The sequence below is a fragment of the Ranitomeya variabilis genome, chromosome 2 (genome assembly GCF_051348905.1).
Source record: "Ranitomeya variabilis isolate aRanVar5 chromosome 2, aRanVar5.hap1, whole genome shotgun sequence".
NCBI classification, from domain to species: Eukaryota; Metazoa; Chordata; class Amphibia; order Anura; family Dendrobatidae; genus Ranitomeya; species Ranitomeya variabilis.
This window is the reverse complement of record NC_135233.1, coordinates 909,366,895-909,382,545: the sequence shown is the minus strand read 5'-3', so window position 1 is coordinate 909,382,545 and position 15,651 is coordinate 909,366,895. Positions and strand designations below refer to the sequence as shown.

At 40.0% G+C, this 15,651-nt stretch overlaps 1 protein-coding gene and 1 long non-coding RNA gene across 3 annotated transcripts in view; one reads left to right on the top strand and one right to left on the bottom strand.

Annotated features, from left to right (window-relative positions):
- Positions 1-15,651, bottom strand: part of SLC7A14 (solute carrier family 7 member 14) — a 196,186-nt gene that overhangs the window by 147,514 nt on the left and 33,021 nt on the right. The gene's annotated exons all lie outside the window — the stretch shown is intronic.
- LOC143810012 (uncharacterized) overlaps positions 1-15,651 on the top strand; it is a 50,203-nt gene that overhangs the window by 33,326 nt on the left and 1,226 nt on the right. For both annotated transcript variants that reach the window (XR_013222595.1, XR_013222596.1), the window contains exon 2: positions 14,290-14,444. This is a non-coding gene — a long non-coding RNA (uncharacterized LOC143810012). The remainder of the gene's footprint in view (positions 1-14,289; positions 14,445-15,651) is intronic.

Below are 15,651 nucleotides of genomic sequence, written 5' to 3'. Positions count from 1 at the left end.
CTGGCAGTTGAAGCGCCATGGTTCCCACTGATCCTGAGGACCGGGAATCTGAAGAACCCCGGTTGAATGAAGCAGAGGCACTACTGCTACATTCATTATAATGGGAATGCCAAAGATCAGCAGACCACTGCACTCTGTAATCTCCGGCACTCTCATTAAGAATGAATGGAGCAGTAGTGAGGATGAATTGACCTCTGCTCCAGTTCTCAGAAACGCCGAAGGTTCGATCACCCACAGAGTGGATAACTTTCCAACTTAAAACAACCCCTTTAAGAAGTTTTTTTTTTTGCCTTGCATAGGAGATTGGGGACATACAGATAGCATACCAGAATTCTGTAACAGGGGGCTTATAGGTACTTTATATGGGGAAAACCTGCAGACTTTTAAGCCAGGGCTATGTCCCTTAAATAAATATGTATGCAGAGTAATTGGCATTTTGGGGGTAAAAGACTCCTTTTATATATCATCATCATCCTTCTCAGGAACACATCGTCCTGTGAACACATGTGCTGTTGAGAACATTGCTTTCATATGTGCACAAGACGGTGATGTTAATGATCGTTCTGTGTACACGAACGTGAGGTCATATCCTGTTTAAACAGGCTATTAAGGGACTGCTGATCGGCTTCATACAACAGATCAATGGTAGTTTAAAGACTGCAATTAACTAATGTAAATGCACCTTAGATTTAGATCTAAGATGACTTCTCACAGCCACAGCTCGTCTCTGCAGGTTTCCATTGTCTCTGGTTTTCTGCAGCACATCGCGAAACGGTGTCCTTAAAAATAACAGTGTTATTATAATGTTCCTGGATAAAAATTACAACCCATGATGTACCTAAATAAGTCCTATGCTGTGCCCCTAAATAAATAATTGCCCCTGACTGTGCTCCTTATGCAAAAAAAATACCCAACACTGTCTCACTTATGGTACATTTTTCCACTGTTTTCTCCTATAAAATATTCCCACCACACTGCCCTAGAAAAATTTAACAGTCACAGCATCACCTCATAAACGAAAACCACCACACAGTGGTCCATTAGGAATTATACCCACCTCACCTTCTCCACATATGAACATTGATCTCCACATTGTTCCCACTCCATGCAGCCCCAATTTTACTACCCTGCTCATGTTGTCCCCACTCCATACTGAGCTCCCCCCTCATGTTCTATAAGTCTTAACCCTCATGTTCAACATAACGAGTCCCCCCTCATGGTCTGCATACCGTGTTTTCCCCCCATGTTCTCCATACTGTGATTTCCCCCTCATTTTTTCCATATCGTACTTCCCCCATGTTTTCCATACAAAGTCCCCCATGTACTCCATCTCCTTGCCCACTTCATGTCCTCCATACAGAGTCCCATCATGTTTTCCATACTGTGCTTACCCCCATATTCTCCATATGCATCCCCCCATATTCACCATACCGTGCTTCCCCAAGTTCTCCATACCGTGCTTCACCCACCCCCATGTTCTCCATAGCGTGCTTCAGCCCCATGATCTCCATACCATACTCCACTCATGCTCTCCATACTGTGCTTCCTCCTTCACCCCTCATGTTCTCCATACCGTGCTTCCCCCCTTCAAGTTCTCCATCCTGTGCTTACCCCCTCATGTTCTCCATACTGTGCTTGCTCCTTCCCCCTTCATGTTCTCCATGATGTGCTTACCCCCTCATGTTCTACATACCAATCTTACCCATGTTCTTCATACCTTGCATCCCCCTCATATTCTTCATACCATGCATCCCCCATGTTTTTCATACTGTGCTTCCCCCCATATTTTCCATACCATGCTTTCCCCCCTCATGTTTTCCATATAGTACTTCCCCCCTCATATTCTCCATACCATGCTTCCTCCCTTATGTTCCCCATACTGTGATCCCACCCCACATGTTCTCCATACCGTGCTTCCCCCCTCATGTTCTCCATAGAGTCCCCCTCATGTTCTCCATACTGTGATTCCCCTCTCATGTACTCCATACAGAGTTACCCAATGTTCTCCACAACGTACTTTCCCCCATATTCTCCATACTGTGCTTCCCCCATGTTCTCAATACTGTGTCATGTGATTTGCACAGTTGCAGTTATGTGCTGAATAGATTCTCATCATCTTCTCTCAATGTTCTGTTGAGTAAAGCAGATGAAAATCTAGTCAGAACACAATCACAATTAAGTGCAAATCACATTCCTGCAATGACGTGACAACCACTCCAATCGACAAGCAGAGCCGAATCCTATTTCGGTGCACAGGGCAGGACTGTTCATCTAGTCATTGTGTATAATCACTGCATATTTCAGGGTTATGGGCTTCTGAGGACTAATTAGTGCTGCCTTCCTCAGGTGCGCAGGTTGTGACCTCAAATAATATGGGACGAGCTGGTCTCAGCTGCCAGTTTGGTCACAGACCCTTTTCCTGTTTGCTTTATTGTTTTAGTCATTGTTTATTATGTTTACACCCCAAATCTCTCCTAATCCTGGAGATCAAACCAATGAAAGCAATTTATGAATGATCATAAGATACCCCCTTTAATATTTGCTTCATTGTGCCCCCCACTGCTACATGAGACACTTAATAGTCTGTCTGGGCAGTGTGGGCTGCAGTAAGAGGCAGAGATGTAAGGGAATCTGTCAGCAGGTTTTTGCTATGTAATCTGAGGACACCATGAGATATGGGTTAAAAAACGGAACTCAACGATGTGTCACATATACGGCTGTGTGCTGTAGTTTACTTAGACTGAAGCTATAATCACCTTGTGATAAACATTGCTGTGACTATCTGGTCTTGTGAGTCCTGGTCCGACTCCATCCCCTTCTGTGATAAGCACCTCACTGTCTATAGTTATGTGCACAGGGAGCCTGGTGTGGGCAGAGTTAGCTTTCGGAGGTCTGCTGAATTGCTAAATCTAAAAACTCTGATTGTGCCAGAACGGCTGCACCCAGAAAACTAAGTGATATATTTTTGTCTTCAGGGTCTTGTTTACTCCATTATGTTGCTCTCAGATGAAATAGTAAAAAACTACTGCCAGATTCCTTTTAATAACCCCTTAACCCCGGAAGCTTTTTTTGGTTTCACGTTTTCGTTTTTCACTCCCCTTATTCCCAGAGGCATAACTTTTTTTTTTCTGTCAATATGGCCATGTGAGGGCTTGTTTTTAGTGGGATGAGTTGTACTTTTGAATGACACAATCGTGTACTAGAAAACGGGAAAAAAATTCCAAGTGCGGTCAAATTGCAAAAAAAAGTGCAATCCCACACTTGTTTTTTGTTTGGCTTTTTTACTAGGATTACTAAATGGCCTACCATTACGATTCTCCAGGTCATTACGAGTTCACAGATACCAAACATGTCTAATTCTTTTCTATCTGAGTGGTGAAAAAAAATTCCAAACTTTGTAAAAAAAAAAAAAAAAAAATTGCGCCATTTTCCGATTCCCATAGCATTTCCAAATTTCTTGATCACGGGTTTGGTGAGGGCTTATTTTTTGCGTGCCGAGCTGATGTTTTTAATGATACCATTTTGGTGGAGATATGATCTTTTGATCAACCGTTATTGCATTTAATGCAATGTCGCGGCAACTGAAGAAACGTACGGTAGTTCTGCCGTTTTTACTTTTTTTCTCGCTACAATGTTTAGCGAACAGGTTAATCCTTTTTTTTATTGATAGATCGGGCGATTGTGAACGCAGCGATGCCAAATATGTGTATGATTTTATTTTTATTGTTTTATTTTGAATGGGGCAAAAGAAGAATCATTTCGGATCTTTTTCCACCCTTCTTGTGACCTATTATCTGTATAATTTAACTGAAAAACAAAGAGAAATCTTTTCGGGTGGAAAAAAAATACAGAACTGAAATAACGTGGCAGCATAAATATGTAAACCCTTAAACTAATATTTTGTTTAAGTACCCTTTGGATTTATGAGACCATTCAGTCTCTTTGGATAGAAGTCTATCAGCAACAACATCTAGAATAGCCAATGCTCTAAATCTGACAGATCTGTACAGCCCTCTTCAGATCAGCACACAGATTTTCAGTTGGAGGATTCAGGTCTGTATCCTGGCTGGGCCATTCCAAATCTTTGATCTTCTAGTGATACCATTCTTTTGTTGATTTGGAGGTATGATTAGAGTAGTAGATGTGGTGAAATTTGAAATTCCTCTTCGTTTTCAGCTTTTTATCCGAAGCCTAAATGTTTTGTTGCCAAATTGACTGCTATTTGGAATTGTTCATAATGCCCTTCACCTGGACTAAATACCCAATGCCAGCTGCAGGGAAACAGCCCCAATGCATAATGCTTCCTCAACCATGCTTCACTGTAGGTATGGTGCTGTTTTGGCGATGCACAGTGTTCACTTTGAGTCAAACATACCTTTTTGCAATTGTGGCCAAAAAGTACAGATCATAACATGTTTTCCCTCATGTTTTTGGCAAATTTGATGCAGGATTTGGCAAAACAAGCCTGGTTTAGACGTTTGACTTTGTAAGAAAAGGCTTCTGTTTTGCCACCTTATTCACAGGCCAGACATATGAAGAACATGTGAGATTGTTGTCACACGCAGTACATTCTTACACCTCCTTTAATTCCTTCAACCCCCAAGCCTGTTTTCACCATAATGACCAGGGCAAACTTTACAATTCTGATCAGTGTCGCTTTATTTGGTAATAACTCTGAAATGCTTCAATGGATCGCAGTGACTCTGAGATTGTGTTTTCATAACATAATGTACTTCATGATAGTGGTAAGATTTCTTCTATATAATTTGCATTTATTTGTGAAAAAATTGGAAACTTTTGTGAAAATTTTGAACATTTTGCAATTTTCAAACTTTTAATTTGTATGCCCTTAATCAGAGAGTTATGTCATACAAAACAGATAATAAGTAACATTTACCACATGTCCACTTTATGTAAGCACAATTTTTGAAACATAATTTATTTTTGTTAGGAAGTTAGAAGGGTTAAAAGTTGACCAGCGATTTCTCGTTTTTCCAACAAAATTTACAAAACCATTTTTTAAGGGACCACTTCACATTTGAAGAGACTTTGAGTTGCCCAGAAAATACCCCAAAGTGACACCATTCTAAAAACTGCACTCCGCAAGGTTCTCAAAACCACAATTCAGGTGCTTCCCAGGAATTAATACCGTAGAATGTGGAAGGAAAAAATGAACATTTAACTTTTTTCACACAAATTTTACTTTAGACTCAAATTTCTTTATTTTCACAAGGGAAACAAATGATAATAGACCCCAAAATTTGTTGTGCAATTTCTCCTCAGCATGCTGACATCGCATATGTGGGGTAAAAGTACTGTTTGGACGCACGGCAGGGCTTGGAAGGGAAGGCGCAGGGTTTGACTTTTTGAATGCAAATTTGGCTGGAATTGAAAGCAGACGCCATGTGCCTTTTGGAGAGCCCCTGGTGTGCCTAAACAGTGGAAACCCCCACAAGTGACCCCACTTTGGAAACTAGGCCCCTTAGGGAACTTATCTAGATGTGTGATGAGCACCTTGAACCCACAGGTGCTTCACAAAAGCTTATAATCTTAAGCCGTGAAAATAAAATAATCACATTTTTCCCAGATACATCTTTTTTAGCTCCAAATTTTGCATTTTCATAAGGGTAACAAGAGAAATTGCTCCATACAATTTGTTGTGCAATTTTTCCTGAGTGCGCAGCTACCCAATTACCCAATATGTGGAGGAAAGCAACTGTTTGGGTGCAAGGCAGAGCTTGGAAGGAAAGGAGCGCCACTTGACTTTTTGAATGCAAAATATTCTAGAATAATTAGCGGAAAACAGGAGAAATTGGACCCCCAAAATTGTTGTGCAATTTCTCCTGAGTACGCCGATACCTGATATGTGGGGAAAAGTACTGTTTGGGCACGTGGCAGGTGTTCGAAAGGGAAGTAGCAGTGTTTGACATTTTGAACACAAAATTAGCTGGAATCATTAGCGGACGCCATGGCTCACTTGGAGAGCCCTTGATCTGCCTAAACAGTGAAAACCCCCTCAAGTGGTGCCACTTTGGAAACTAGACTCCTCAAGGAATATATCAAGATGGGTGGTGGGCATCTTGAACCCCCAGGTGCTTCTCAGAACTTTGTAACGTTGTGCTGTGATAATATAAAATCCCATTTGTTCCCACAAAAAAAGGTATTTTAGCCCCATTTTTTATTTTAAAAAGGGTAACAGGAGAAATTGCACCATACAATTTCTAATTCCAGGCAACTTATAATCTTCCGCTAAGGGTTGCATCTGAATCATGTATTTCAGAAATTTACATGGAAACACCGGTTTAAGCACTCAGAGTACAGCACAGGATAAATGTGAGCCGAGCTTTACTGCGATTTTTGGGAGGCAAAATGAACAAAACCAACAGCGGGAAGAATTGATTTTATCTTTTAACGCCGCTCCTTGTGCGGTATAAGTGATTAGATTACCGTATTTTCCGGCGTACAAGACGACTTTTTAACCCCTGAAAATCTTCTTAAAAGTCGGGGGTCGTCTTGTACGCCGGGAATCGCCTTGTACGCCGGGTGTATATGGTGGGTGGGGGGGGGAGTGATCCTGATGACGACGAGGGGGCGTCTCACAGAAAAGTGAGTATCCCCCATTACCTTATCATAGCGCTGCAGCGTGGGGTCTCTGTGCTGGGAGCGGCGGCGGCTGCTGTGCTGTGGCGGCTCCTCTTCTGCAGTGTGGGGCGGTGGCGGCGGCGGCGTATCTTCATGCAGTCGGGGCTCCTCCGGCATCTCAGCCTGGAAGCCCCGCCGGCAACTCCATCGGTACAATGCGCTGGCCTCCGGGAAAATGGCCGCTGCTTAGATTCAGATCTCGTTGAGATCTGAATCTGAGCATGCGCAGCCCCCAGCGGCCGGGCCACCGCATCGCACCTATTGAGCTGCCTCCGGGAAAATGGCCACTGCTCAGATTCAGATCTCGTCTCCCGAGATCTCGGGACGAGATCTGAATCTGAGCAGCGGCCATTTTCCCGGAGGCCACCTGACCGCATTGTACCCATGGAGTTGCCGGCGGGGCTTCCAGTCTTTGAGATGCCGGAGGAGCCCCGACTGTATGAAGATACGCCGCCGCCACCGCCCCACAGCACCAGAGGCCCCACACTGCAGAAGAGGAGCCGCCACAGCACAGCACAGCACAGCACAGCAGCCGCCGCTCCCAGCACAGAGACCCCACGCTGCAGCGCTATGATAAGGTAATGGGGGATACTCACTTTCCTGTGAGACGCCCCCTCGTCCTCATCAGGATCACTCCCCCCCCCCCCAAAAGGCACATATTCACCGGCCCTATAAGACGACATAGGGTGTATAAGAAGACCCCCGACTTTTAAGAAGATTTTATTTTTTAACTGGTAAAGTTGGGGGGTCGTCTTATACGCCCAGTCGTCTTATACGCCGGAAAATACGGTACTTTATTCTTTTGATCGGTGCTATTACATCGCTACCAGATTTATATAGTTTTTATGTTTAGCTGCTGTCACACACCAAAAGATTTTTTTTATTGCAAAAACTAGTTTTTGCATTGCCGTATTTTGAGAGCTATAAATTTTCCATATTTCCGCCAAGTCATGTAATGGCTTTTTTTTTGCGGGACGAAATGGTGTTTTTATTCCCATCGTTTTTGGTCACATAACGTATTGTGATCACTTTCTATTCCAATTTTCGGGAGGCAGAGTGAAAAAAACGGCAATTCAGCCCAAAATTTTTTTATGCCATTCTGCGTGTGGTAAAATTGTCAAGGCAGCTTTATTCTTTGGATCAGTACGATTACAGCATTTACATATCTTTTTTTATGTTTTGGCGCTTTTACACAGTGCAAACTATTTTATAGAAAAAATAATTATTTTTGCATCGCTTCATTCTGAGAGCTATAACTTTTATATTTTTCCGCTGATGAAGCTGTATGGCGGTTTGTTTTTGCGGGACAAGATGATTTTTTTTTTACAAAAAAAATTGAAATTTATCTCTACAATACATTTTTTGAAAATTATTTTCTGATTTTTCCCAAAAAATATTTGTACAATTTAAAAATTTTTTTTTTTAGCAGCCTGATCGTTGTTATAATCCATTGCAATGACCGAGTATTTCAATGGCTTACAAATGTCAGTGCTGCACTGACACAAGCCCCTTAGGCTACTTTCACACTAGCGTCGGGAACAACCCGTCGCTGTGCGTCGGACCGAGGTTCCCGACGCTAGCGTGGTCTCCGCCGCACAACGGGGGCAGCGGATGCATTTTTCCCACGCATCCGCTGCCCCATTGTGAGGTGCGGGGAAGTGCGGGGAGGTGGGGGCGGAGTTCCGGCCGCGCATGCGCGGTCGGAAAAAGCAGACCGTCGGGAGCAAAAAACGTTACATGTAACGTTTTTTTCTCCCGATGGTCCGCTACCACACGCCCAAGCATCGCAAAACGGACGCGACGTTTTGCAATGCGTCGCAAATGCGTCGCTAATGTTAGTCTATGACGAAAAAACGTATCCAGCAAGAACTTTTGCTGGATGCGTATTTTCGGCAAAACGACGCATTTGCGACGTATTGCAGTTAACGCTAGTGTGAAAGTAGCCTTAGGCTGTGCTCTGTGCATGATCTGAAGGGCTTGCCATAGCTTGGTGACCCGGATGTGATCATGACGACATTGGGTCCCCATGGCAATGATCGGGCCCCAGCGATGATGCTGATCAGAGTGCAGATGGGGAAAGAGCATGCCTGCAATATGCTGCGATCGGCATTGAAGTATTTATGGGGATAAAATGCTGGGAGCTTTGTGAGCACCACTGCTGCATTGAGTGTATATATACAGTTATATGAAAAAGTTTGGGCACCCCTATTAATCTTAATGTTTTATAAAAATTGTTTTTTTTTGCAACAGCTATTTCAGTTTCATATATCTAATAACTGTTGGACACAGTAATGTTTCTGCCTTGAAATGAGGTTTATTGTACTAACAGAAAATGTGCAATCTGCATTCAAACAAAATTTGACAGGTGCATAAGTATGGGCACCTCACCAGAAAAGTGACATTAATATTTAGTAGATCCTCCTTTTGCAAAAATAACAGCCTCTAGTTGCTTCCTGTAGCTTTTAATGAGTTCCTGGATCCTGGATGAAGGTATTTTTGACCATTCCTCTTTACAAAACAATTCCAGTTCAGTTAAGTTTGATGGTCGCCGAGCATGGACAGCCCTCTTCAAATGATCCCACAGATGTTCAATGATATTCAGGTCTGGGGACTGGGATGGCCATTCCAGAACAGTGTAATTGTTCCTCTGCATGAATGCCTGAGTAGATTTGGAGCGGTGTTTTGGATCATTGTCTTGCTGAAAGATCCATCCCCTGCGTAACTTCAACTTTGTCACTGATTCATGAACATTATTGTCAAGAATCTGCTGATACTGAGAGGAATCCATGTGTCCCTCAACTTTAACAAGATTCCCGGTGCCGGCATTGGCCGCACAGCCCCAAAGCATGATGGAACCTCCACCAAATTTTACTGTGGGTAGCAACTGTTTTTCTTGGAATGCTGTGTTTTTTTGCCGCAATGCTTAACGCTTTTTTGTATGACCAAACAACTCAATCTTGGTTTCATCAGTCCACAGGACCTTCTTCCAAAAAGAAATTGGCTTCTCCAAATGTGCTGCAGCTCTCTGGAGGTGGTCTGAGGATTGTCCTTGACTGATCTCACCATTCTTCTTCTCTGCCTTTCTGATGTTTTTCTTGGCCTGCCACTTCTGGCCTTAACAAGAACTGTACCTGTGTTCTTCCATTTCCTTACTATGTTCCTCACAGTGGAAATTGACAGGTTAAATCTCTTAGACAGCTTTTTGTATCCTTCCCCTGAACAACTATGTTGAATAATCTTTGTTTTCAGATCATTTGACAGTTGTTTTGAGGAGCCCATGATGCCACTCTTCAGAGGAGATTCAAACAGGAGAACAACTTGCAAGTGGCCACTTTAAGTAGCTTTTCTCATGATTGCATACACCTGGCTATGAAGTTCAAAGCTCAATGAGGTTACAAAACCAAAAAAAGTGCTTTAGTAAGTCAGTAAAAAGTAGGTAGGAGTATTTAAAACAAGAAAATGATAAGGGTGCCCATACTTATGCACCTGTCAAATTTTGTTTGAATGCAGATTGCACATTTTCTGTTAGTACAATAAACCTCATTTCAAGGCAGAAACATTACTGTGTCCAACAGTTATTAGAAATATGAAACTGAAATAGCTGTTGCAAAAAAAACAATTTTTATAAAACATTAAGCTTAAGATTAATAGGGGTGCCCAAAGTTTTTCATATAACTGTATATATATATATATATATATATATATATATATATATATATATATATATATATATATATATATAAGAAAAAAAGGAAAGCAGCACAAAAAAGTAACAAAAAAGTGGGTCTTTTTAATGCCTGAACGGCGTGGCAACGTTTCGGATTTTCCAATCCTTTTTCAAGCAGTGAACATACAAATGAAGTGAGTATATATAGCTGTTACACATGTTGCTTATTAATTTGTTATTAAAAGATTATTCACATTTATAACGTTAATATCAATATATTTTATATTACAATAAAGTGCATCCGCATATATTTTCCTCAGATAAAAAATCATCCTAAAGTGACATTTATCAAATAAAGTGCATCGTGACTGTGAATTAAATATATTAAATGATCAATTAAAATCTCACAGATGTCCCAATCTATTGTAAAAGCAAATCAGAGACGTACTTACAGGCATAATGCCACATGTATTTCACTCTCGGCGTCTTCCTAGAGTCACTGCGCATGTCTGTGACATCTAGTTGAGGAAGCAAGGAATTATGGTCGGCGCCTGCGCACAAATGTTCTAAAAACATCAGCGCCATCTTGGAAAAGGGAAAACACACTGACTTCAAGACGGAAGAAAAAAAGTCCAAAATAAAGAGCGATGTATAGAGTTTTACTAAGCGCTGACCTCTCAAGCTAATGTTAGATGTAATATTAGCATTTTTAGTTTAATAATCATATATTTGTTTGACTAGTGAAAGCACTATTAATATACTTGTATGAAGGCACCCACAACATCCTTACTTATTAAGAACCTTAATTATGTCTCAATGGCATAAATAGTCCGGACATAAGTCCAAAGAAGATCCATGAGAGCCCTCCCCAATCAAGTGGGGCCTCATGCACCGATACAGGGACACAGAGAAAGTAGGGGGTGGACAATCCCCCTCAACTCACTCATGTCACCCGTAGAATAAGGACCATATAGTTTACCGCCATAATAAAATTAAAAAAGAAACGAAGAAGGGAACAAGTGAGTGCCAGTCATATTTTTTATTTGGAAAATTTTTTAAGGAACTTTTTTCTTTTCTTTTTTTCTCTCAAAGAACAATCAAAAATTTGTGCGCAGAATACGTCTCTACTTTCATAGATTAGGATATCTGAAAAATACAAATTAAAAATCTTTTTTTAGCACATATATGAGAAAGGAAAAACACATTAACACATCCTATAAAACTTGACTAGTTTTAAAATCCACATTTAGTCCATGTGGTTTTAATGTATTGAGTTTCACAATCCACTCCAATTCTCTCTTTTTGAGTAGTCGCACTCGATCACCTCCTCTTCTCTGAGCAGGGATCATATCAATGATGCGAAATCTCAATTGTTTCTCTGTATGTGACTTTTCCACAAAGTGCTTGGACACAGGCAAATCCATACGTTTTTTCCTTATGGTATGTCGGTGTTGATTGATACGAGTTTTAAAGTCACAAGTTGTTTCACCGACATACCATAAGGAACAAGGACACTGTAACAAATACACCACAAATTCAGAGTCACAAGTTAGAAAATGTTGTATTCTATATTCTTCACGAGTGATTGGGTGAGCAAAACTTGACCCTTTAAGCATCATGTTGCAATTGATACATGACAGGCATGGAAAACATCCCTTTCTACTCTGACCAGATATTGTAGTTTGATTAGACTTTTTAAATGATCCAATGTCAGATTTGACTAAAGTGGAACCAATGGTACGATTACGTTTATAGGAAAATATTGGCAAATTGGAAAATTCTGTCACATGTGGTAGGCATTTTGATAACATTCCCCAATGTTTACAAACAATCTTTGAAATTTTTTTACTTTCTTCACAGAAAGATGTTACCAAAGGTATACGATTTAAATCCTTCTTGTAAGGTTTCTTTTGTAGAAGGACTTCTCTTTTCATCAAATCAACTCTATTTTTCTGTTTGTACAAAAGATTGTTGGGGTAGCCCCTATCTGAAATTTTTTTTTTTTTTATAGTACTCTCCATCGATTTTTGCAAAGAATCTTCTTCGCTTTCAATTCGTTTGACCCTAATCAGCTGGCTGAACGGGATTGATTCAATTGTTTTCTTAGGATGTTGACTATTAAATAAAAGAAGGTCATTTTTATCAGTCATCTTCGAATACAGTTGAGTCACAAGTCTATTATTATCAATTGTTTCTTTTTTAATTTTATTATGGCGGTAAACTATATGGTCCTTATTCTACGGGTGACATGAGTGAGTTGAGGGGGATTGTCCACCCCCTACTTTCTCTGTGTCCCTGTATCGGTGCATGAGGCCCCACTTGATTGGGGAGGGCTCTCATGGATCTTCTTTGGACTTATGTCCGGACTATTTATGCCATTGAGACATAATTAAGGTTCTTAATAAGTAAGGATGTTGTGGGTGCCTTCATACAAGTATATTAATAGTGCTTTCACTAGTCAAACAAATATATGATTATTAAACTAAAAATGCTAATATTACATCTAACATTAGCTTGAGAGGTCAGCGCTTAGTAAAACTCTATACATCGCTCTTTATTTTGGACTTTTTTTCTTCCGTCTTGAAGTCAGTGTGTTTTCCCTTTTCCAAGATGGCGCTGATGTTTTTAGAACATTTGTGCGCAGGCGCCGACCATAATTCCTTGCTTCCTCAACTAGATGTCACAGACATGCGCAGTGACTCTAGGAAGACGCCGAGAGTGAAATACATGTGGCATTATGCCTGTAAGTACGTCTCTGATTTGCTTTTACAATAGATTGGGACATCTGTGAGATTTTAATTGATCATTTAATATATTTAATTCACAGTCACGATGCACTTTATTTGATAAATGTCACTTTAGGATGATTTTTTATCTGCGGAAAATATATGCGGATGCACTTTATTGTAATATAAAATATATTGATATTAACGTTATAAATGCGAATAATCTTTTAATAACAAATTAATAAGCAACATGTGTAACAGCTATATATACTCACTTCATTTGTATGTTCACTGCTTGAAAAAGGATTGGAAAATCCGAAACGTTGCCACGCCGTTCAGGCATTAAAAAGACCCACTTTTTTGTTACTTTTTTGTGCTGCTTTCCTTTTTTTGTCATATTGTTGGAGCCGCTGGAATACTGGCTTGGAGAGCTTTGCACTACAAGTGTGGTAATATGATGCTGTTCTAATTTTTCCAATATATTATGTTCTGTGGAAATTTGCATCGGACTTATTCAACATCTTGTTATATTCTTTTTTTATTTTTTCTATTTTTTTCAGTTCAGTTTTTGCATATTTTTGGCTTAATTTATTTTCCAGTGTGGGCCATGGAAAAGGTTATGCCTGATTCGGGCGTCTTTGCATACACTAATGAAGACGGGGAGAGAATACTTGAAGGGGTGGAAAGTAATGCCACCTTTTTGAGTACACCATCCCTATACGACTTGAAACTTAAATATGAAAATGTTATGAGAAAATTCACTACAGCACAATTACACCTGATAACCCTTAGTGAATACTATAGGGTTAAAAAAATCCCTAGAGGGCTTCGTTCTAACATTCACCCCAACCTGATGTCAAATGATGCGTCTTTCTGTATAAAGTTTAGTATGATTTCTAACAAGTACGGCCTGGACATAATCCTCCTCAATATTGAATATTTACAACAAGAGACTAAAAAATTGAAATGTGATATATCATCGGCAGAAGTGGAAATAAAAAGTCTTTTGAATGAGGAGGAATGGAACAATTTTAAAGAATCTATAAAAATTAAAATGGACAAATTGCGCCTTGAGTTGGAGGATGTAAAACGTAGAAAATGGAACAGAGACATGGACGATTACAAAGATGGTAACATCTATAATTGGCAAACAGACAATTCGGGCAATTGGAGAAAAAGAGGTTATTGGACAGAAAAAAATGGACCTCATTGCTATAATGATGGAAATGTATTATCTAACATTAATTCTTTTAGGACCAGACCCTATGAAAGAAAAAACGAAAGCAGCAGGAAAAGGGGAGGAAAAAAACACCGGAGACAACAAAAGAGAGAAAAGAGGGAAAAACAAATCATCAGAAAAAGAGATGGCGACAAGGAGCAAAGAACAGACCTGATTGTAAATATCTCAAGTAAGACTCTTAGTGAAAATCAAGTATCAGTTTTGAATAAAGGGTTATCTTTTGGGTTAAGCACACATGTGGACTGGCTCCAACTTAGTATGGATCTTCAGCGATTTTTTAGATCCATCAAATTAAAAGAGTGGTTTTCTAATAAACCAAATTTGGAAAAATCCTCTAACTGTAACCTTAGTCTTCAACAGCTGAATTTAAAGAAAACAAGTAATTTCACCCCACCAAATAATTCATCTGTGATTGAGGCCTTTATTCTCGCTGTTAATCAGGATATAGAGAAATTGAAAAAAGAGTGCACTAATCAGTTTTTGTGTCCTAATATGACAGCAGGTGAGATGGAGGCTCTGTATGAATTGGCATGGGATGATGGAATAATTATCAAGAGTGCAGATAAGGGTGGCGCAGTCGTTATTATGAATAAAAAAGATTACATTGATGAAATTTATAGACAACTTGCCGACCCGGAGGTGTATGAGAGACTTACCCATGATCCAAAGTTTGACATTGCAAGAGACATAAAATCTATCTTGGATGATGCCTTGGATAGGCAAGTCATTGATAAGGATGTCTTTGATTTTTTGACAGTGGAATTTCCCATTAATCCTGTAATGTATATTTTACCAAAAATACATAAGTCTCTCATACATCCTCCGGGCAGGGCTATTGTTTCAGGCTGTGATTCCATTCTTTCTCACATTGGAATTTTTTTGGATAGAATTTTGAATCCTATTGCCAATCATACAGAATCTTTTGTAAGAGATACAACAGATTTTCTCGAGAAAATTGGTGGAATTGAGATAACAGGTGAAGTTATATTAGCTTCATTTGACGTAATTTCCCTTTATACGTCAATTGAGAATAATAAAGGTCTAACAGCAGTTAGTAAAAAATTACAAAATACCCAATATACTGAGGGAAGCAAAAGATTTATCTTAGAACTTCTTGAACTGATATTAACCAAAAATTACTTTTTATTTGGAGATATATTTTATTTGCAAGTGCGAGGAGTCGCCATGGGCGCAAATATGGCGCCCGCTTATGCGAATATCGTCATGAGTGTCCTGGAGGAGGATCTCGTCTATGTGTCTCCCCACTTGAGCTATGTAGCTGCGTGGTGGAGATACATAGACGACATCTTCCTCATTTGGACAGATTCAGAAAACTCACTAATTGAATTTCATAACTATCTGAATACAGTTGATGA